This window comes from Carassius gibelio, chromosome B12 (assembly GCF_023724105.1).
Source record: "Carassius gibelio isolate Cgi1373 ecotype wild population from Czech Republic chromosome B12, carGib1.2-hapl.c, whole genome shotgun sequence".
NCBI classification, from domain to species: Eukaryota; Metazoa; Chordata; class Actinopteri; order Cypriniformes; family Cyprinidae; genus Carassius; species Carassius gibelio.
The window spans coordinates 1,018,376-1,044,116 of NC_068407.1; the positions used below are offsets into that span (position 1 = coordinate 1,018,376).

Consider the following 25,741-nt stretch of genomic DNA (forward strand, 5'->3'; position numbering starts at 1 on the left):
ACTATATATTGGTTTTCTCAACTATATATTGGTTTCCTCAACTATATATTGGTTTAGATACATTGGTTTCCTCAACTGTATATTGGTTTCCTCAACTATATATTGGTTTTCTCAACTATATATTGGTTTCCTCAATTATATATTGGTTTAGATACATCGGTTTCCTCAACTATATATTGGTTTCCTCAACTATATATTGGTTTAGATACATTGGTTTCCTCAACTATATATTGCTTTTCTCAACTATATATTGGTATTCTCCACTATATATTGGTTTAGATACATTGGTTTCCTCAACTATATATTGGTTTGTTCAAACACACAAGTTTGGATATTTTCAGAATTGATGTGTGAAATTTCTGGTCACATGATCAGATCACATGATCACAGAATCAAACTAACTTCCTTATCTATTTAGAAATGGTTAAAGGTTGTGGAAAATTAGTTCAGATGAAGTTCGGGCATATTTTGATGGATTGCAAATAATTGTTTATAGTATCATCTTGCCCACTTTGGAGTCTTCAGAAACAGAAGTTTTATCAAGACGTCTTGAGGATCATAAATACATAATTTCATCTTTTATTATATGTCTATCTTCTAACCAGGCCTATTTGCTACTGAAATCTACAACATTTAAAATAAAAAGAAAAATTTGATCAAATTAGCACACAGTTAACAGTGCTGCTGCCCACGATCGACAAAGGATCAGACAAATTTCCATATTTGAACATACAAAATACCATAATAATACTTTACATTTATACGTTTGTTAAGGTTTTATAGTAATCTTTAATTTTGAAAATGGAATATGACATGGACATGTTCTGCAGTGATGTCAATGGTTGTGTTTCTGCGCTGTGTTTAGTGATGTCTATGGCAAGCCGTACAGGAAATAATTCATGTATATTGTGTGAATATGGATTGGTTTACTGGTTGAATGTATGGTTCAATGACAAACACATTGGTTTATGATACATTGGTATAACCAGACATATACTGGTTTAGATACATCGGTCTGATCAAGTGTATATGGGTTTGCTCCTTTATACACTGGTTTGTTCGAGTAAACATTGGGCTCCTCAAATATGCATTGGTTTCCCCAACTATATATTGGTTTCCTCAACTATATATTGGTTTAGATACATCGGTTTCCTCAACTATACATTGGTTTCCTCAACTATATATCGGTTTCCTCAACTATTTATTGGTTTTCTCAACTATATATTGGTTTCCTCAACTATATATTGGTTTCCTCAACTATATATTGGTTTAGATACATCGGTTTCCTCAACTATATATTGGTTTTCTCAACTATATATCGGTTTCCTCAACTATATATTGGTTTTCTCAACTATATATTGGTTTTCTCAACTATATATTGGTTTTCTCAACTATATATTGGTTTTCTCAACTATATATTGGTTTCCTCAACTATATATCGGTTTCCTTAACTATATATTGGTTTTCTCAACTATATATCGGTTTAGATACATCGGTTTCCTCAACTATATATTGGTTTTCTCAACTATATATTGGTTTCCTCAACTATATATTGGTTTAGATACATTGGTTTCCTCAACTATATATTGGTTTCCTCAACTATATATTGGTTTAGATACATTGGTTTCCTCAACTATATATCGGTTTCCTTAACTATATATTGGTTTTCTCAACTATATATCGGTTTAGATACATCGGTTTCCTCAACTATATATTGGTTTTCTCAACTATATATTGGTTTCCTCAACTATATATTGGTTTAGATACATTGGTTTCCTCAACTATATATTGGTTTCCTCAACTATATATTGGTTTCCTCAACTATATATTGGTTTTCTCAACTATATATTGGTTTCCTCAACTATATATTGGTTTTCTCAACTATATATCGGTTTCCTCAACTATATATTGGTTTTCTCAACTATATATCGGTTTCCTCAACTATATATTGGTTTCCTCAACTATATATTGGTTTAGATACATTGGTTTCCTCAACTATATATCGGTTTCCTCAACTATATATTGGTTTTCTCAACTATATATCGGTTTAGATACATCGGTTTCCTCAACTATATATTGGTTTTCTCAACTATATATTGGTTTCCTCAACTATATATTGGTTTAGATACATTGGTTTCCTCAACTGTATATTGGTTTCCTCAACTATATATTGGTTTTCTCAACTATATATTGGTTTCCTCAATTATATATTGGTTTAGATACATCGGTTTCCTCAACTATATATTGGTTTCCTCAACTATATATTGGTTTAGATACATTGGTTTCCTCAACTATATATTGCTTTTCTCAACTATATATTGGTATTCTCCACTATATATTGGTTTAGATACATTGGTTTCCTCAACTATATATTGGTTTGTTCAAACACACAAGTTTGGATATTTTCAGAATTGATGTGTGAAATTTCTGGTCACATGATCAGATCACATGATCACAGAATCAAACTAACTTCCTTATCTATTTAGAAATGGTTAAAGGTTGTGGAAAATTAGTTCAGATGAAGTTCGGGCATATTTTGATGGATTGCAAATAATTGTTTATAGTATCATCTTGCCCACTTTGGAGTCTTCAGAAACAGAAGTTTTATCAAGACGTCTTGAGGATCATAAATACATAATTTCATCTTTTATTATATGTCTATCTTCTAACCAGGCCTATTTGCTACTGAAATCTACAACATTTAAAATAAAAAGAAAAATTTGATCAAATTAGCACACAGTTAACAGTGCTGCTGCCCACGATCGACAAAGGATCAGACAAATTTCCATGTGCATCTTGAAAAGCTAATGTTTTGGAACGTAAACACAGCTACACTATCCCTTATGACTTTTTAATGGAATTTTGTTATTTACACTGCATATACACAGTGACCACAGGTAGGATCCTACTGTACTGAGTATAATACTTGGTTAAAAAGTACCTCTCAACCATCCCCTTAAAGTCAGTTAAAGTCAGTTATGCAATTCTTAAATTTATCATGCAACTGAAAATCAACTAAACATACATGGGGTATTTGGTAAATCAACACTGGGACTAACTTTAATATTTGTAATACCCAATTCTGAGTATGCTCTTTGCAGTCCAAACAGGGTTTCTGGCTCCAACTTTTGCTTGTTGAAGTTTTTAAGTTGATCCAAAAGCCCATTTGCAGGTTAAGATCATAAATATTTAGTAGTATTTCATCCATCTCAACCTCCAGTAATGGGATTAAAGAAGATACTATACAAAAACAGAAGAAAAAAAACAGCACAGCATAAAATATTTTTCAAGAGTGTGCCTGTACTACTATAATTTTTTTATAGTATTTTTATAGTATAGTATAAGCCCACTTCTTCATGTACCGTTTCCTGCAGGCCTGGTATGACATATGACCTCTCTTCTATTTTATCGTACACGCCACAATTGTCAGTTATCCAGTTGTGCAATCTTTCTCCAATGCTCATAGGAAGAAACATCTCAAATGCTCATAAAAGATCCTCTAAAGAAATTTTTAACATATTTAATTAAATTATCTTTTTTTTTGCTCATGAATGCATAAAACCAGCACACGATGTGCATATCTTTGAAGAAACTGTCAGATACAAATGTTTTAATTATAATAAAAATCAACAGGCCTGATCAAAAATGTTTTTATTAAACTCCTACTTCTTATTTGTGTCTGTGTTGTTAATTTATTACTGTGTAGGACTAACTCCCGACAATACCCCGACAATTTCACTTGAGTAACAAAGAAATCACTCAAGGAAATACAATTTGGATGAATCAATATGTTAAGGAGTGTATATTAATTAAAATACTTAAGCAAATGATCTGCACTCTTTACACTCTTTTGGTTATACACTGTTAAAAATGTATTGTATTTTTACAGGAAACTCCTGGCAACTAATTGCCGTGAACTTACAGCAAACAATATCTTACTAAGACATTGAGAGACACAGTGACTGATATTTATATAATTTAATGTAAGTTTCTGTTAGACTGTTATAAAGATCTCGTCTATTTATTAGCATTATTATTAGTACTTTATTTCACTGTATACAAATATAGATTCTGTATGCCGTGTACTTCTATTATGTATATTTGTGTTAAATGTTCATTTAAATGTTGCAATATTTTTTTTTTACCAAGCCAATAAAGCTTCTTTTTTATTTTAATTAAGACATCAACATCTTAACCTCTGTGAATTCTCAATAAGAACTTCTGTAGATGCATGACAGAAATAAAATCATTCTGGTTAGTATTACTACAAGTGAAGCTGGTGATGCTGTTTGTGGAGTTGTTCATTCAGATCTTGAGAGATTTAAAGTCTTGTATCTTCAGTTCACCTAGGACTGTGGCTGAAGAAAGTTGTAGTTTGTGTAATTATTTCTCTTTCTTTCTTGCTTGATCACAGCAGGTGTTTGAATGACTGAGAGAATGTTGCAGGAACATTTTACTAACCTTAAAATAACATTACACTAATATGGAAACTGAACCTTTTTATGTTCTTGGAATGTTACAAATCAACGTTCCTAGAATGTTGAATTTTTAAAATCAAAATTAAGTTGAAAGAATGTATGAGAAACATCATACCTTTTAAAAAGTTTATTTTAACGTAAAGAAAACTGGACTTTTTATGTTAGAAAGAATATGAAAGTACCAGTTTTAATGCTATCCCACAATGCTTTGTGGTGTCTGTTAAATAATGCTTCTAAAGTGTAGTTATAATAATATTACAGGACTGTAAATCAATTTCCCATCATGCATTTGCATTTACAATAAAAACCATGAATACAGTGTATTGTTGTAAAATATATGGTAAAATTACATCAATTGCTAACAGTGTACCTCTTGTTTAAAGTAATAAAATAATATGTTGACGTAGAAAACAGTTGTGACAACCCCATCAATTCACCAACAAACCAATGTGTTCTTACCAATTTACATTTGAGCCAACAACCTGTATTTTGACAAACCACTGTATAAATTAACTAACTTTAATGTATCTAAACCAATGTATGAGCTAACCAATGTATCTAAACCAATAGTTGAGGAAGCCAATATATAGCTGAGTAAACCAATATATAGTTGAGGAGAACGATGTACCTAAACCAATATATAGTTGAGGAAACCAATATATAGTTGAGGAAACCAATGTATCTAAACCAATATATAGTTGAGGAAACCAATGTATCTAAACCAATATATAGTTGAGGAAACCAATATATAGTTGAGAAAACCAATGTCTCTAAACCAATATATAGTTGAGGAAACCAATATATAGTTGAGGAAGCCAATGTATCTAAACCAATATATAGTTGAGGAAACCAATGTATCTAAACCAATATATAGTTGAGGAAACCGATATATAGTTGAGGAAACCGATGTATCTAAACCAATATATAGTTGAGAAAACCAATATATAGTTGAGGAAGCCAATGTATCTAAACCAATATATAGTTGAGGAAGCCAATGTATCTAAACCAATATATAGTTGAGGAAACCAATGTATCTAATCCAATATATAGTTGAGGAAACCAATAAATAGTTGAGGAAACCGATATATAGTTGAGGAAACCGATGTATCTAAACCAATATATAGTTGAGAAAACCAATATATAGTTGAGGAAACCAATGTATCTAAACCAATATATATTTGAAGAAACCAATGTATCTAAACCAAAATATAGTTGAGAAAATCAATATATAGTTGAGAAAACCAATATATAGTTGAGGAAACCGATATATAGTTGAGGAAACTGATGTATCTAAACCAATATATAGTTGAGAAAAAACCAATGTATCTAAACCAATATATAGTTGAGAAAACCAATATATAGTTGAGGAAACCGATATATAGTTGAGGAAACCAATATATAGTTGAGGAAACCGATGTATCTAAACCAATATGTAATTGAGGAAACCAATATATAGTTGAGAAAACCATTATATAGTTGAGGAAACCAATATATAGTTGAGGAAACTAATAAATAGTTGAGGAAACCAATGTATCTAAACCAATATATAGTTGAGGAAACCAATATATAGTTGAGAAAACCAATATATAGTTGAGGAAACCGATGTATCTAAACCGATATATAGTTGAGGAAACCAATATATAGTTGAGAAAACCAATATATAGTTGAGGAAACCGATGTATCTAAACCAATATATAGTTGAGGAAACCAATATATAGTTGAGAAAACCAATATATAGTTGAGGAAACCGATGTATCTAAACCAATATATAGTTGAGGAAACCAATATATAGTTGAGAAAACCAATATATAGTTGAGGAAACCGATGTATCTAAACCAATATATAGTTGAGGAAACCAATATATAGTTGAGAAAACCAATATATAGTTGAGGAAACCGATGTATCTAAACCAATATATAGTTGAGGAAACCAATATATAGTTGAGAAAACCAATATATAGTTGAGGAAACCAATGTATCTAAACCAATATATAGTTGAGGAAACCAATATATAGTTGAGAAAACCAATATATAGTTGAGGAAACCGATGTATCTAAACCAATATATAGTTGAGGAAACCAATATATAGTTGAGGAAACCGATGTATCTAAACCAATATATAATTGATGAAACCAATATATAGTTGAGAAAACCATTATATAGTTGAGGAAACCGATGTATCTAAACCGATATATAGTTGAGAAAACCAATATATAGTTGAGGAAACCGATATATAGTTGAGAAAACCAATATATAGTTGAGGAAACCAATGTATCTAAACCAATATATAGTTGAGGAAACCAATATATAGTTGAGGAAACCAATATATAGTTGAGGAAACCAATAAATAGTTGAGGAAACCGATATATAGTTGAGGAAACCGATGTATAGTTGAGGAAACCGATGTATCTAAACCAATATATAGTTGAGGAAACCAATATATAGTTGAGGAAACCAATGCATATTTGAGGAGCCCAATGTTTACTCGAACAAACCAGTGTATAAAGGAGCAAACCCATATACACTTGATCAGACCGATGTATCTAAACCAGTATATGTCTGGTTATACCAATGTATCATAAACCAATGTGTTTGTCATTGAACCATACATTCAACCAGTAAACCAATCCATATTCACACAATATACATGAATTATTTCCTGAACGGCTTGCCATAGATGTCCCATAAACGCTCTGTAAAACAAGCACAAACGAATGGCCAAAAAAAGCCCTAGCACACACACACACACACACACACACACACACACACACACACACACGCACACACATGCCCACACGAACACACACACACGTTTGATTCTATAATCGACTCCACTTGACTGGTCGTATATCATCCAGCTCCTCACACACACACACACACACACACACACACACACACACACACACACACACACACACACGCTTGTCCTATTCTCTCTCCTGCCTCTGCACATTTGCCAAGGTCGACACTAGGAAATGATCTGGAGATAGTGTCAGTAGATTTATGTCCTCGCTCTCTCACTGAGTGTGTGTTTACAGAATAAAAGCTCACAGACGCTGTCCTGAAATCATGTATGTGACCCCAAAGAACAAAGCTGTGTAAATACTGTACGTGTCACAATCACACAACACAATACACACTCCTCAAACTTACACACTCCCAGTCTGCTGCTGCTGCTGCTGTTGATGTGTGTGTGTGTGTGTGTGTGTGTGTGTGTGTGATTGCTTTCTGCCATATATAGCTTGACTTTGAACAAACCTTCATCCAATAACATTAATAGAACATTTGTTATCTGGACTCTAATAATGGTAGCACAAAAACATTATTTATACTTCATACATGGATTGGTTGGATGTTAGCCTTGACAAAGGTTTTGTTAAGGCTAATAATTAAGAGAACATTCAAATGTACAGAACAGAAACAGAATGGTTTAAACATTTAGGAAACATTCAGATGTAAATTATTATTATTACTTTTTTTAGGTAAATTGCACAAACAACTTCATGAAATTAGTAAACAGTTAAATTTTGATGCACTAAAATTAAAGTAAAATGTCCTAAAATGATCAAGAATAGAATAATTAAAACAAATAAATGGGCAAATTGAGCAAAATTATTTGGTAAAATTTATATAAAAATTAGTGATAATATCTAGCCACTGAAACACCAGTGGGTTCTAAAACATAAGAAAAAATAAAATAACTGACTCTTGCAGTGTGTCTGAACCATTGTGATGCAACACAATCACAGCCAATCAGCATCTTTCCAAAGTTTCTAAGAGCTGAGTTTGATTATATGCATAAACACAGACACACACACACACACAGAGACACACACACACACACACACACCAGTGTTTCTCTCTTCCAGTCTCACTGACGCTAAACCTCATCTTCAGCTAACAGTGTTAGCATCCTAGTGTTTACACACTTAATAAAGGCATGAGACACAGAACTGAGATCAGCAGACTCACACTCCAGCTACTAATTAATTCTGCCTTTATCCGTACACGCGTGTGGTTGTGTGTGTGTGTGTGTGTGTGTGTGTGTGTGTTCGATCGCTGTATCATGCATTTCCTGCCAGAATGAGCTTAGCAGATGCTTGATACGTGTTTACAGTGAAAACAAGCTGCTGCTCGTGCAACATTAATCTGACTGAGCAAAACTCACAGTAATGCAAGGATGCTACGAGTGTTTCAGTTCAGCCGTGTGGTTGCTAGGTGGTTTATAATAGTCCAAGTAGGGACCAGTAGAAAAAATAGACTAATAATGATGAACAGCTTCGAAGATCCAAGCGGCGCAGTTTCTATGTAATATAGACACACACACACACACACACAGACACACACACAGACGCAGTGCTATATGAAGTTCCCTAGAAGGGGATTTCCAGCAGCATCCGGTCGGCACAGGTGGCCTGAAGACTTTCCAGAAGCAGGAACTGCCCTAAAAATTCCAGCAAGACCAAATTAGACCTGAAGCATCCAGCTGAAACTAAACTCTTTTACGCAAACGCTCTGCTCTCTATTTACTGTGGGACTGTATTATTGTTTATCAGTGTTGGGGCTCACGCATTACAAGAAACACAAGTTACGTATTCATTATAAATATAACTTCTTATATTTAAAACAATCAAGTTTAAAAAGTAATGCACAAGTAGCGTAATGCATTACTTTCCATAAAAAGTAACTAAGTAACGGAATTAGGGAGCAATGCAATACTGTAATGCGAACCACAACACAAACACGCTTGTGAATAGATTACAAGGCCTGTCTGCACAAATTAGATATGTAAGTATATATCTAGTGTATAGCAATAATCATATTCTTCGGAAGAGAAAAACAGCAGCCGAAGGGAGGAGTAAATTTCCCTTGTGGGCATCATCAGCTAACACCAACACAGCAGCTGCTAATGAACCTGACAAACACACAGTAACCAGCCAATAACAAGAACAACCACTAATTCTTCAGCAAGCGTAAAGCTGCGGGCGATCAACGTCTGATGTGTGCTCGGAGATGCCTTGTTTTGGGTCAGTGTTGCAGACTCGTGTCTATGCAGAGAACACAAGACTTAGTGAATACACAAACCTTCATGATGGTGGACAGAGTCTTTAATCAAACTTAAACTAAAAAAAAAAAAACTAAAAAAAAATATTACATTTAAATGAAAAATTCATTGGAAACTGACTTCAAATAAAATAAGTTTAAGTACTAAAATGTATACAATTTTAAACTATCGTAAATCTTTTTGTATATTTATATTAAAACAGAAATAAATTAATTATACATATTTAAAGAGAAAATTAAACTTAATACAATTTTGCCTTGACAACTAACTGATTATTAAATAATAATAGAAAAGTTTAATTTAATAAAAATAAGTTCCTTAATTGAAATAGATTAGAATTAAAAAAATATATATATAAATAATAGTTAAAAGAATAAAACAAAACTCAGAAATATTTTCTCAACAAACAATGTAAATAAAAAAGTTGTAGGAATAAAATTCAAAGTACAAAAACTAAAATTAAATGTACTAAATATAAAACAATTAGAAAAGGTTTCCTTAATTGAAAAAAAGGACAAAAAAAAAAAAAGTTAAAGGACTAAAGTCAAAGGAAATTGTTCCCTAAATTGAAGTGAAGCAATAATAAAGTAAAATCTAAATATTAGATGACAAACTAAAAAAAAAAAAAAAAAAAAAAACAGCATAGCAAAATGACTAAGACTTAAACTAAGACTAAAAGTGAAAATATAAAAAGAAATGCTAATTCAAAATGTTACTAAATACTGAACTAAAAATACTAAAAAGAACACATTTTGTTGGTTTAGTCACTATATTAAGGACACTGCCTGAGAAGACTGCTGTCTATGTAGGCAGGACACTGCAAGGCCACTAATCACAAATCATTAAGTTCAGCCTATCAGTTATCTGTCCAGACTCAAGGACAGTGCGACCTCTGACCTCTGGTCCACAGAGAAGCGCTCAGCAGTGCTTCTGTAACCCTCACAGCAGAGGTCACGCTGGGATCTGACCCCACAACCTGTTCAAGAACAGCAGCGTAAACACATCCTCGTCTGTCAGCTCATAAATCAGCTCTGACTGGGTCTTACAGCAGACATCAGAACAAACACTTCATAATCACCAGATCTGAGAACATATTTCACATCAAAACTCACTCTGTGTCTTTATCTCATCATGAGCTTTGATACCAGCTAACAGAAAAAACATTGAAAGTTATATTTTTGGATCGTTCTTATCACAGTCGTATTACTATTTCATATTTCATGTTCTCATAACTTTCAAAAAACAGCATTATTATTACTTTTTTACACATTTTCTCAGAATTACTATATTCTTCTTCTAATGTTGAGAAAAAAAATTAAAATTTTTTTTAAGGTAAGTGGTTGAAAACAATTTATTTCAGCAAAAAAAAATTTTCTGGCTGGCTGACTATGTCTTGTATTAATCTTTCTGAAAAATCCTGTCAAACGTGCACAAACTGACAGTCGCCACTTATAAGCTCCTACTAAATATTGTAGAAACTTAATTTTCTCTAAAGTTGCTTTGTAACGATTTGTATTGTAAAAAGCGCTATACAAATAAACTTCAGTTGAATTGAAAAATAAACTTGAATTGAAATCCCATAATTCCACGCTCATTCTTAGAATCATCAAACCACGCGATTGTTATTGTTTTGATAGTGCGCCCCCTAGTGGCAGGTCCTACAAACTGTACCTTTAAATGTTTGGGGGAATAAAGTAATACTTTTATTCATCAAGGACACATTAAGTTAATCAAATGTCATCAAATACATTTCTAGTCTATTTCAAATAAATGCTGTTCTTTTGAACTTTTTGTTCATCTGCGAAAAAATGCATCAGTTTCCACAAAAATATTGTTCAGAACGACTGTTTTCAACCTTGATAATAATCAGAAATGTTTCTTGAGCAGTAAATCATCATATTTTCATGATTTCTGAAGATCATGTGACACTGAAGACTGGAGGAATGATGCTGAAAATACAGAAATAAATTACACTTTAACAGAGATTCACACAGAAAACAGCTGTTTAACATTGTAAAAAGTTTTCAAATTTTTACAGTATTTCCTGTACCTGCTTCCTGTCACTAATGATGACACTCATTCCTGGGACGAACCTGGCAGGTTTGTGGAGTCAGGGCTGATTTTTCAGAACTATAATGGATGGGAAATGGCAAAAAAGGGTCAAATTGAGAACCAGCAGCTTGTCTGTGGAATACACACACACCAGGAAAGCTTAGCAGATCTGTTTAATGACAGAAAGATGTTAAATGACATAACGTCAGAACTACAGACAGAACGTCAGTCTCAGATTCACTTCAGCATCTGCAGCACAGTGTAAGTGAATGATCTGAGCCTGTGACACACACTCATTCATTAAACACTAAGATCTGAGAGTGTCAAACAACAGCAATCAGCTCACATCCATCCATCACTCTGTGCTCCTCTCTTCACCGTATCCCCCCCCCCCTCTCTCTCTCTCTCTCTCTCTGATGGACTTCATCAATCATGTGTTCAGAGGAGAGATGGAGCCGCTGGCTCAGCATTTACACACACACACACACACACACACACACACACACACACACACACACACACACACACACACACACACACACACACAAACACACACACACACATACACACTCAAGCTCACATGTGCATGAACTCGCACACACACACTATAAAAATGTAAATAAAACACAACTGTGCCTGCCAGAAAGCTTGTGTGACAAGTTTATAAAATGCACAGTATTTTATTTACAAATACAATGTTAATATACGACGTTGCTCACTAGTGTGCACTTCAAAACACAAAACTCAGGAAGAATTCAGTGCATGGCCTCGTCCACACATGGTCTGAATTTATCATCTTGAGAAATAAGAGAAGAACCAGTGGAGAGAAATGTGATCATCGTGATAAACGAGGAGCGAGAAAAGAAGAACAGAATCACAGACACAACATACATCATCAGAGGGCTTGAGTTCAACTTCTCCAATTAATTCAGCTCCAACTGTTTTCGGTGGCTGTAAATATTCCACTGTAATGTTATGGTCTGACCTTTCTTTGACCTGATGGAATCTTCACTTTTCAAATGTATCCAGCAGTGATGACATCATCGTAGTATTTGCATGCTGACTTCTGATTGGTCTTCCTTCTCCGAGTGTGACTGGGATAGAGCTGAACTTTGCTCTGATCCTGTGTTCAGCGGTGGAGGATGTGAAGGTGAATGTGGCAGGTCTTGACATGAGCGGCCCGCTGGCATCCCAAAACCTGCAGGATTTACCAGAGTCTCAGATCAGCTTACATCCGCTGCTCACAAACACACACAACCCTAACAAATACAACAACTCACACAATCCCTCATTCAAAAAAAGGCAAAAAACTGATTAATCGCATCAAAAATATAAGTTTTGGATTATATAATATAAAGTATGTATGTGTACCGTATCTTTTATTATGTATATATAAAGACACACACATACACATGCAGTATATATTTAGAAAATATTAATATTATAAATATATTTATTATATAAACATAACATATTTTTCTTAAATATATACATGCATGTTTGTGTATTTATACAGTATATACATAATAAATATGCACAGTACACACACATATATTATATAAATAAAAACGTTTATTTTCGATGCAATTAATTGCGATTAATGGTTGCCCAGCTCTATAAAAATTAGAATAAAAATTATATAAATTATTATCATTATAAATGAGCAATGTAATTAATGGTTCTATAAATATAAACAGCTGCTAAATAAATACATTTATTTATTTATTAATTAACAAACAAATAAATAAATATAACTGAGATGGTATTATAATTTTTATTTTATGAAATAAGCTTTTCTTAAGATGTCTATAATTTTTATTCATTTTTAGTTTTAGTTTTTTTTATAGAACATTAAGTTAAACTAATTGAAAATTAGAAAAGTTGCCTTGACAGCTAGTGGGAATAAAAAATTTGACTTTTTTATATATTTTATTTTAGTTAAAGTTTTACAGTTTTAGTTAATAACTCTGATGCATAAACCCAAGTTCAAAGTACATTTATATTCATTTATTATATTAATCTATCAGTATTTGCACAGTACTCCCAGGTACAGTGATTTTGATATCTGGAGCACTGTGATGTTATGCTGCATTCTGGGAACTTTTAGGTGAATGAGTGAGTGATTTTGCCCTAGAAAAGCATGCGTACTGTGCTTTCACGTGCTGTTTGAAACAGGCCTTTAATCCTGAAGCGTCTGACGTGTCCTGAGCCGCAGCGTGTAATTAAACCTGCTGAATGGCCTCAGAAGCTCTTAATGGCTCTGATAATGCTGGAGCTGTCAGGATGGGGACAGGTGAGGCCTGGAAAACACACCGAACAAAGACTCGGCTGTCACACACACGGATCCGGCCTGAAGACTGTGATTATGATGTCACTTTCTGACAGGCAGCAGCTGATTGGGTTGTGTTCGCCTGAACGCCTGTTAATGATCAATCAATGCAAACACACACGTTCTGGTCCGTCATAAAAACAATGCATTACTTCAACTATTCACTAAGACAAAAAAAAATATGTTGAACCTTTTTGGTGATACTTTTTAATACTGAATTGATTTTATTGTCTGGATTGTCTATAGATTGTTTACACTGAGTTCATGCAATGCATCTTGGGAATGCATAAACTAAAAACAATATAAAAATGACTTGAATTGAAATATCAATTGATGTTGACAAAACAAAATTAAATAATAATAAATAAATAAAAAACACAAATATCCAAAACTTCAACTAATGTTAAAATTAAAACACAAAATGTTAAAAATTAAAATGGACTCAAAAAATGATTAAACAATATAATAGTATTCAAATTATAACAGTTTTATATATTTTATATTTGTATTTATTTATTTATTCGGCACTTTAATTTGGCAATAATTGCATTCAGTATTAATTTATTATAAAAGTTTGTAATATTAATAGTAGATATATTTCATATAATTTTTTGTCAGTTTAAGTTTAAATTTTAGATATATAATATATTGTTATCTTACGTTTATTTGTAATTGTAATTTATATTATTTCTCAAAATTTAATTATATTATTTTTTTTTTCAGTGCATGCATTTCCTGGGAATTGAATCTCTTTTATACAGTATATATGTTTACAAAATAAACTGGAACGTTCAAACATTTTCTGAACATTCCAATTTAGCATTTTGCAAACGTTATAGGAACATTACCTTTGAATGAGTTCTAAATGTTCTGAAACAAGTAGTATAACATTTAAAAAAAGCGTAAACTTTAAACTTAATGCATTTAATGGTTCTATAAATAAATGTTCTGAAAAGATTCTATTAATGTTACCAGATCAATGTCTTTTCATCGTTTCAAAAGAACCTTTCCAGAATGTTTCCAGACGGTTCACTGGGTTTCAGGACAAGGCCATAAAAACAGTTCTGCACAGTTTCACACAGGAAATGAACTGCTAATGTGATAAGATCTTGAAAGCGCGGCCGGTGACTGTATCTGTATCCAGTGAGGCCTGTGTGTGTGTGTGTGTGTGTGTTTGATGAAGGCCGCTCTGTTGTGCTCCGATGCGATCAGAACTCAAAACATCTGAGATCTGCTTCATATAAAAGCTCTTATGACACTGTGAGCATCTTATCAGCTGACCCCGCACACAGCGGCTCTTTGTTTCATCCGCGCGAGCGAGAGACAGTGTTCGTTTGCCGGTGGGTTTTAGAGAGCTTGAGGATTCACGGAGAAGCCGTCATGTGATTTACAAGCATCCTGTAAGACATTTCCTGCAGATTTTCTCAAAGAGCGAGCGCTGGTGACCTCGTCCTGACCTCTGACAGGAATGCTGTGGCTTTCAGAATCAACTGTTTGCTTTCCTAATGCATGTTCCTGCTCTCACTGTCAATGATTCATTCCTCAATAATAAAACCTGTTTGTCTTGGTAATCTCCTAATCAAAATATAATAACTCAGTCGCCAACTTTCTTTTCCGGATGATATCAGTCCCTCCCTTCCAGACACCTGGAAAACACACAGCCTTTCAAACGTTTGGCAAGAAAGAATAAAAGAATGAAAGAAATTAATATTTTTATTCACTAAGGATGCATTAAATTAATCAACAGTGACAGTGAAGACATATGTAATGTTACGAAAGAGTTATCTTTCAAATAAATGCTGTTCTTTTGAATCATGAATCATGAAAAATAAAATGTATTACAGTTTTCATTAAATATTGTGCAGCTCAACTGTTTTCAGCATTTAAGAAATGTTTCTTGAGCAGTAAATCATCATGTTTTCATGATTTCTGAAGATCATGTGACACTGAAGACTGGAGGAATGATGCTGAAAATACAGAAATAAATTACACTTTAACACAGATTCACAGAAAACAGCTGATTTAAATGTTAATAATATTTAACAATATTTATTATCAGACCACTTTTTGCAGAAGCTAAACCGGTTACTTCCATGTAACACAAATGTTGTTTGCATTCAGAAACTGAAGGACGACACAAAATTGTCTTTTGTGGTAAACAACATCACGGCTGACGGCAGATCTTCAGTTGTTGCCGAACCTGCAACATTCCTGTAAGAGGTCAGTCTCAGTTCAGACGGTCAGCCACAGCAAGAGAGATGTGACTGAACTGATGGAGGGAATCTGAGCTGTCAGCTGATCAAAGCAAAGCTATTAGCACAGGTGAGAGACACGTCTGCAGTCCCACCTGCTCAAGAACACACACACACACATGCTCACACACACCTGAGGAACAAAGAGCAATGGTAATGTGCTGAAAATGTGCTTATTCTCAGGTCATCCGAGATGTGGATGAGTTTGTTTCTTCATCAGGTTTGTAGAAATGTAGCATTGCATCAGTGTCTCATCAATGGATGCTCTGCAGTGAATGGGTGCCGTCAGAATGAGAGTCTGATAAAAACATCCCAATAATCCACAGCACTCCAGTCCATCAGTGAACATCTGGAGAAGACAAAAGATGAAACACATCCAGCATTAATAAATTAATAAATCCATAATAACTCTTCCTCCAATGAAAAAGTCCATCTCCTGTTCATCAAAATCCAGCCACACATTTGTTCAGATCTGTTTAAACGCTGCTGGATTTGCTATTTCACTATTTCACTCTAGGAAGTGTTATGAAATGTGTATTTGAGTTAAAATCATCTTAATGCTGGATGTGTTTCAGGTTTTGTCTTCTCCAGATGTTCACTGATGGACTGGAGTGCTGTGGATTATTGTGATGTTTTTATCAGACTCTCATTCTGACGGCACCCATTCACTGCAGAGCATCCACTGATGAGACACTGATGCAGTGCTACATTTCTACAAACCTGATGAAGAAACAAACTCATCTACATCTCAGATGAACTGAGGGTGAGTAGATTTTCAGCAAAGAAAGGTCTGAATTTGAGCAGTAATCACATAGTTTTAGAAGCGCTCTGAACTGAACGGCCTGAGTGAATGCATGAGGCATGACTCACAGCTGTTGTGTGTCGGGGTCAGTCTGAGGTCAGTGAAGTCTGCTGATGTCCTTCTCTTTAGACAGCACTGTGACAAACGGCTGCACCACAGATGTCACGGCTTTAAACTCTCACTAAACTCTCGACACAAGATCTTAAAATGTATTTACCTTTTTTTTTGTGTGTGTGTGTGTGTGTGTGTGTGTGTTACTGGAAGTCAGTTCAGAGGGTGTGGCTCTGTCCCTTCAGTGTTCAGAATGTTTTGATGAAAAATCTGAAATAAAGTTACAATTTTAAATCAACAAATATAAACATGTTTAACAGAGTGGGAATTCATCAGAGAGACGAAAGGTGTCTGATTTGACTTCGCTCTACTTTTGAAACAACTTTTCTTTTCTGCTGATGTCATCAGTCCCTTACTTTATAACTCCTCCCATCAAACCGTGTGACCTCATTCTGAACGCATAGAGGTTTTAGGTTTCCTCAACTTTTGATTTCAAATTCAACTGAAGTCAATAAATATAAAAAAGCCAAATTTAAATTTTAAATAAAAAATGTTAGCATACCAATGATGGTCAAATAACACTGTTTACAGTAAATGTTTGTATTTTGATCTATTCCGTGATTACGAAGGATTGCAAAATGCATGCTTCCACAAAAGTGCTTATTTTAATAATTTGTAATTTTTAAATGGAAATTATTTTACATTCATGGAGGCAATAATAATAATAATAATACATTTGATTTTTAATAAGTCTGCTAAGTATATTTTTTACATAAATACATACACTATTTTTATTATCTTATTGGATGCATGTATAAAATCAAGTTTTAACTTATTCAGCATGTGTGAAATTACTAAATAAAACTTATGCATGTTAGTTCACAAACTATTGTTGGCTTCACACTTCTTTGGAGAATTTGAGTTGGCTTTTTAAATAAACGTGGGTGTTTTGAGCGTCTCTGTTGGGTTTGAGGAGTTCAGCTCAACTAGATGCACAGTAAAAGTGTGTGATTATAGCAGCGTAGTGTTTGATTTACACCTGAAGCGTTCGGCGTGTAACCGCAGCACAGCAGCTGTGTCCGAGTGAATAAGAGCTCGAATCACAGATCTGCTGCTCATCAATCTCACAGCAAATACTTGATTCACACTGGCTGGAGAAACGCCTGCTTTCAGCTCGCTCTACTTCATCTGATCCTTTAGGTTCTCTCAAACAAGTCGGGAAAATGTCAAATAGTAAAACATTTGTGTGGATATTCAGCTCATAAACAGACCACAAACACAGCCTAAGCAAAAATAGCAAAAAAAAAGCAAAAATTAAATGTAAAAAGTAAATAAAAATATATATTTTTACAATTATTATTATTTATCATTTTCCATGTGTCCATTTAAAAAATAAATTTCCTAATTATTATTAGGGGCTTGTGTAAATGCGTGCATGTAGTAATCTTTTATCATCATGGTATAAATCAAAATACTAGCATCTAATCATCATTATTATTATATATATATATATATATATATATATACTTTTATTTTATATTTTTACTTTAATTTTTGTTAAAGTTTTATTTATTGTATTATTTAGTGTGTTTGTCACTTTTATTAGTTTTAGTTTTTCATGCATACATGTTTATTTTAGTTCATTTTCTTTTAGAAATTTCAGTTATTCAACTTAAACCAAGCAAAAATAGAAATGTTGCCTTGGTGTACCTGAAATAAGTTAGTTTTTATTTTATTTCAGCTAAAGTTTATTTCAGGAAGCATGTGGTTTTAGTTTGAGTTAACAATAATAACCGTGCACCTCAAGTGTTAATCACAGCACAATGGTTTCAGTGTTTTTATTTTTATTGCTGTTGATTGTCTTTTATTTCTCACGGCTCTTCAGTTCTTCGAGGGCCTGTAAACGCCTAAAATCTTTGCTGGATTCCAGTACGTCAGTCAGATTGATGACTGTGGTCTCAGTGACGTTCAGTCGGTTCCTGCGTTTGTACGAATGCTCGACTGCACACCAGACATAATGACAGACAGAAGAAAAACAAATCATAAAACAATGCTATGCAAAATTATGAAAATGCAACCAACCACTTTTCTTTTTTCAGGAAAAAGCCCTTTCCATTTCAGACTCTGGGATCTGGAGCTGGTCGGATGAATCAGATGCCATGGACAGGTTGTGTGACATGCTCTCATCGTGATCTCTATTGGGCACAATGTGCTTTCTGTGGAGAATTATTTGCTGCTGACAGCATGAACCCATCAAGATTTTGGGACGGTGTTGAATCACCACTTGATGTCCGGTGTAAACCCTAAACCCTGGAGCCAGATCATTTGGGAAGCACACGGGTCAACAGTGTGTAACTAACACTGGAGATTTCAACTCCACAGGAGCCGAGACTCTCATTAACACCACGGCATGATACAGCCACACACACACACACACACACACACACACGGAGAGAGAGAGAGACCCTCCAACACACACCTACTGTACTCGCATATCCATCAACCACTCATTTAAACCTGAAAATACAGCATTAGGATTCAAGAAAGAGAGACAGACAGATGATAAACACATATAAATATATGTGCATCTCAATAAATAAATAATAATAATAACTAGACAAAAAAGTTTGTTAAGACAAACTTTAGGTTGGCTTGAGAAAGCCTAGCTTGAAAGTTTTAAGCAGTTGTTGCCTGACTAAAGAGTTTGAAAAAGTTTGAAAAGTTTTAAGTTGGATGGCAAATTACAAGCATGTCACCAGCATGTTTCAAGCATGATAAGCGTGTTACTAGCATTTTCCTAGCATGATTAGCAAGAGACTAGCATTTCGCTAGCATGTTTCTAGCATGATTAGCATGTGTCTAGCATTTGTCTAGCATGATTAGCAAGTGACTAGCATGTCGCTAGCATGTTTCTAGCATGATTATCATGTAACTAGCATTTATGTAGCATGATTAGCAAGTGACTAGCATGTTTCTAATATGATTAGCAAGTGACTAGCATGTTGCTAGCATGATTACCAAGTTACTAACATGATGCTATCATTAAACTAGCATGTCATTAGTATAATTAGCAAGTGACTAGCATGTTGTTAACATTATTACCAAGTTACTAGCATGTAGTTAGCATGTTTTTCGCATGATTAGCAGGTTACTCATTTAAACCTGAAAATACAGCATTAGGATTCAAGAAAGAGAGACAGACAGATGATAAACACATATAAATATATGTGCATCTCAATAAATAATAATAATAATAATAATAATAATAATAATAATAATAATAATAATAATAATATCAATAATACTTTAGAAAGTTCATTTATTTCAGTAATTCAACTCAAACCGTGAAACTTGTGTATTAAATACAATGCACACAGACTGAAGTAGTTTAAGTCTATCAACAAATAGGCTAACTAATTAACTACATAGACAGACAGACACTGATTTATAGATAGATAGATGGATGGATAGAATTTATTTATAAAAATGTAACCAATATGGATACATTTTCAGACTTTCTGTTAGGTCTAATCTGAATTCTGTACAGACTGTAATTGATTTTTATGTGTTGCATTATTGATGCAACACTCTGATCTGAAAGTTAAGGGTAAATACAGATCAAAACGAAGCGTGTGTTACTCACAGCGACTGACTCTCTCCTCAAGATCTTCAGAGCTTCAAACATCCTCATGAAAGAGTCAGTGAGCGTCAGGCCGGCGCTCCACAGGCCACCATTGATTTGGTGAAGAGGAGCGAGAGAGCGAGAGATCAGCAGCCTGCCTCCCGTCCCGTTTCATTCTGATGAGACCCAGACACGGCTAGCTTCAGCGCTGACGAGAGACATGATGCACAGATCCAGCTCATACAGGACAGAGGAGAGAGAGGACGAGACGTGCTGCTCCAGACCTGTGTGTGACTGCAGAGCTTTAAACCTGAAACATTCGCTATGAAATGGTATGATGTTGAAGATGTTTCACCTTGTACTTATTTTGCATGAATGACCGTCAGTGCCACATAGGAAGGAAACAGGAAAGGGAAAAATAAATGTAAATAGCCAAAGGAATTAGAAATAGGAAAAGGAAAAAAAAAAACTAGAATTCTAGAAGTAAGAGAAACAGGAAATGAAATTAGAAAAAAAATGTAAACAAAAGGAAACAAGTAAGGAAATAAAGAAATGAAGAAACAGTAAAAAATAAAGGAATCAGGGAAATTAAAATGGTAATGTAAGGAATATTACAAAAGGAAATTAAAGTGTATGTAAAGAAACCAAAAAAGACAGGAAAATGAGAGAGGAAGGAAAGAAAACAGGAAGGAAGTAGAAAAATAACTGGAATGGAAAAAGTGAAATGAAAAAGGAATCAAGAAACAGAAATAGTCGAATGTGAATGAATCAGGAAAGGAAAACAAGTCAAAACTAAGGAAAAAAAATTAAATTAAATAGAAATGAGAATGAAAAAAGGGAGATATGTAAATAGGAAACTAAAACAGTAAAGGCGTTTAACTTGTTACTTTGTAATTATGTTTGATTTTTACTAGCAATGAGCAAAAAAAGTCTAATCTATACCAGTTCTCCTCATAAGTGACCTACAGCGTAAAAAAATGAGTTTAAAAACTGGTGATGTCGTTTTAGTCAAAAAGCCTAATGCAACAACAACAAAACCAGCCTGAAACCGTATTATTTAAAGCTGAGAGTCGTACTGTGTGTCAATCGTCTGTTAAGTTGTATGTCGACTCGTCTTGAAGATACTTTGTGTCAAATCATCCTCACAAGACTGAAGAGCTTCCAGAACATCAGGATTTTTCAAAGCGTTCTTCTGACAATAATACGGCAGACGTTGCAGGAATTCGTTCGAGGATGCCAGACTGGTCAGATGTATTGGGAGGCAGAACTGAAGTCAGCCGGTTTTGGGACGCACCTGCTGATAACTCAGATGTCCGTCTGTAATCCAGCGTCTTGACGAGTCTCTGAGGTCCACGGCTTTAATTAATAAGACACCCTTAAAAAAGAAGACACTGGAAGAGTTTAGAGAGTTTGAGGCGTTAGTTAGGGCCTGAAGGGGTTAACGCTGTAGACGAGACGCACCTGAGACAGACCTGCTGTAGAGATGAGAGCATGTCTTCTCAAAGTGGTTTTCTGCTGTAGATCTGCTCAGAGTTTAAAGCAAGAGAAAACTCTCATCAGTTACGTATTAGTTTCAAACCCAATGGCTTTCTATTGAGCAATGCATTTTTACATTCAGAAGCATGCAGTGCATTAATTTAAGTTGACAAAAAACAGCTGGCAAGTTATGCATCTTTTATGCTTCAACTAATAGCATGTAAAGTTCAAACTATAGATCAAGTTTTCCCGAATGGAGTTATGTGAGTTGATGAAAAGCTATTCAATTTAATGTAAAGTAAGAAAATGTGTCTATTTGAAACAAACCTGAAATCTCAATATCATTTATAAATACAATTTTACATATGTAGATATAGTTTTCATGAGACACTATAGACGATATATACAGTATTTGACACGGCCGAGACGTGCAGCATAAAGAATTTCAAAATAAAATATTTACATGTCATGTGACTATAAGCAAACATCACAGAACTATAAACATGCATTATGTTGTTAAATTATTGAAATATTATATTAATGTCATACTGGGACTTCAAGCAATATGATGCTTAATAGATTCAGGAGAAAAAAAACTGTTAACAGCATTATTTTAAGTTAACTAAAACTAACATTTTAACAAGAAAAAAAAAACATGATTAACTAAAATTAAATCATTAAAAACACAAAATTACTCAAACTATGATTAAAATTAACATGAAAGCCATTTCCTATTAATTGTCCAATTCGGATCTTTAAAAAATAAAACTAAATGTAAAAATTAATCAAATAAATTGCTAAAATAAAATAAAAATTAAAATGCTAATAAAAAAATAATGAAACATAAAAACAATATATAAATACATACAATTAAATAACAAATAGCAGTAGAATTAAGTGACAATGTAAAAATGATAAAATAAAAATATATAAAATTAAACAAACAAATCAAATTACAAAAAAGCTAAATAAATAAAAAAAGATTTAATAGGATTAAATAAAAAATAAAGAGATAAAATAACACTTAATTAAAATAAATGTAAAAAATGTAAATAAATTAAATACAAATGGGATTTTGCATGCTTTTGTTTCTTTAAGCATTAAAGCTACAAGACTTCATTAGTCCTAAGTGCAAGAGTGTGTTTTCAGGTTATTACCAGAGCAGGATGAACAGGGTGGTGTTTTCTTCCTCCTTGTTTGCACGCAGCTTTATTTATTTCAACGCCGTCCAGGGAAAGCAGCTCACCATATGTTTGCATGTGCTCTGCGGCGCTTAATGGTGTTTTCTCTTTCTTCACTACCTCATCAGGTCCAGCTCGATGCGTCTCTGCCGTAGATTAATGAGGAGAAGATAATGAGCAGAGCTTCACACGATGTGCTGAACGAATCAATGTCTCCACAGAGTTTCCAATTCCCAATAAAAGCAATACTCTCAATTACAACACTTATCTGTTACTGCTCTCTGAACATGCAATGAAAGATTTATGGTTTTACTGTACGATGCAAAACAATGAGTAAAGTATTAATTTTGATTTACATGCATTATTCTTCCAGTGCGCAATGTAAAATGTATTTTATAAACATCTTATAAATGTTAGAACATCATCAGAACCAGGTTACATGTTATCTAATATATATATATATATATATATATATATATATATATATATATATATATATATATATATATATATATATATATATATATATATAAATAAATATCTGATAATTTTACCTAAGTGTCTGAATATTCAATGTACATTTTATTTCCAACTAAATATTATTTAAAATAAAACAAAACAGATGCTGCATGATCACATGTTATCTGAATATAATGTTATTTAAATACCTGATTATAAATATTAAGTATGGGAATACTCAAAATAATGAATATCTTATTTCCAATTTTGTGTCCAAAAATTATTTTGTTATAAAATTAAATTGTTAAAAAAATGATTACATTAAATATATCAAAATAAAATAAAATAGAACATGGTCATATGTTATCTGAATATAATTAATTGCAATATTAATGAAGTTAATTACATACCTGATTATTAATATTATGTGTCTGAATACTCCATATTTCCAATTTAGTGTCCAAAAAAATGTTATTAAAATATAAAATAAAATAGATCCTGCTCACATTTTATCTGAACATGTTAATTAAATACTTGATTATTAATATTAAGTGTCTAAATACTTAAAATACTTCAATAAACATAAATTTCCAATTTTGTGTCCAATTCAGATAAATAAATAAAATGTAAAATATAAAAATAAAATAAAATAATAAAATAAAAATGTAATTAAAAATATTAAAAAATAAATAAATATGTTATCTGAATATAATGTTAATTAAATACCTGATTATTAATATTAAGTGTCTAAATACTTAAAATACTTCAATAATCTTATTTCCAATTTTGTGTCCAATTCAGATGAATAAATAAAATGTAAAATATAAAAAAATAATAATAAAATAAAAATGTAATTAAAAATATAAAAAAATAAATAAATATGTTATCTGAACATAATGTTAATTAAATACCTGATTATTAATATTAAGTGTCTAAATACTTAAAATACTTCAATAATCGTATTTCCAATTTTGTGTCCAATTCAGATGAATAATAAAATTAAAAAATATAAAAATAAAATAAATAAAATAAAAATGTAATTAAAAATATTTAAAAAAAAGTAATAAATATGTTATCTGAATATAATGTTAATTAAATACCTGATTATTAATATTCTGCTTTCTGTTAAGGGCATAACTTCTCAATAGATTATGTGGATACCGTTAATACATATAAAAAAACAACAACAAAAACAAGCAAGTAAATGTTTAATATTAAATAATATTATTAGTAGCAGTAATATTTCCTATCCCCAGCAGGTCAAACAAGTTTGAAGACTTAAAAAAGAATTAAATTGCATGCAAATAAACACACGATTTACTGCAAAACAGAGCAACTTTATAAAACAGATGAACATCTTTAGCTTCAGTAAAGCTGTCTGTGCCCTACTCTATCTACACGCTGTAGTGTGTTATTATATCTGCATGCCTGGAGTTTTCCATAAATATGCCAGAGGGATGTGAAATATCGAGAAGGCGTTCAAAACTTTCTACTTAAATGTGGTGAAATATGGCCCGTCTGAAACGTGTTCCCATTACGGAATAACGTCTGTGTGCTGGGCGTCATCCATCACCCACACAATAAAGGGGGAGTTTCTGGCCCTAATAACTCACGGGCAGAACCCAGAGCTGACAGCCGAAGCTGAGAACAGCAACCCCCCGCTCATCCATCAGCAGCGGCCCCCCATGACCCACAACAATCAACACTGCATTAGTGAACAATTAATACTCCCAGACGCATAGGGTTAACTGCTGGAGTCGAAACACATATTTTTGCATCACCAGAAATATGACATTTAATGCTTGCTTCTCTAATTTAATTTATTTTATACGCCTGGGTTTTATGGAAATATTTGTTGGACGTGTCATCATCAGAGTGCTGTGGTTTTTATTATTGGCCGGTTAAACTGGTGCAAGCTTGTATTTTATAGCTCTGATGTGACAAGAGCCTGTGTGTCATCTGACCTGCTTTTGAG

The 25,741-nt window shown here is 33.1% G+C and overlaps 1 protein-coding gene and 2 long non-coding RNA genes across 4 annotated transcripts in view; 2 read left to right on the top strand and 1 right to left on the bottom strand.

Moving 5' to 3' along the window:
• The window catches only part of dlg5b.1 (discs, large homolog 5b (Drosophila), tandem duplicate 1), a 169,438-nt gene extending 152,961 nt beyond the window's left edge, over nucleotides 1-16,477 (top strand). Inside the window, exon 34 of the transcript XR_008156134.1 lies at nucleotides 16,396-16,477. The gene's annotated coding sequence lies outside the window, so the exon portion shown is untranslated. The remainder of the gene's footprint in view (nucleotides 1-16,395) is intronic.
• LOC127968835 (uncharacterized) overlaps nucleotides 1-25,741 on the bottom strand; it is a 41,951-nt gene that overhangs the window by 3,174 nt on the left and 13,036 nt on the right. Inside the window, exons 2-5 of one of the 2 annotated variants that reach the window (XR_008156143.1) lie at nucleotides 23,284-23,453; nucleotides 22,112-22,173; nucleotides 20,672-22,025; nucleotides 11,593-12,792 (exon numbers count right to left, since the gene is read on the bottom strand). This is a non-coding gene — a long non-coding RNA (uncharacterized LOC127968835). Of the gene's footprint in view, nucleotides 1-11,592; nucleotides 12,793-20,330; nucleotides 22,026-22,111; nucleotides 22,174-23,283; nucleotides 23,454-25,741 lie in introns of those variants that run through there. The other variant, XR_008156144.1, reaches the window with a different exon arrangement.
• On the top strand, nucleotides 20,840-23,562 carry LOC127968839 (uncharacterized). Its single transcript, XR_008156148.1, has 2 exons — nucleotides 20,840-20,982; nucleotides 23,436-23,562. It is a non-coding gene; the product is annotated as an uncharacterized LOC127968839 (long non-coding RNA).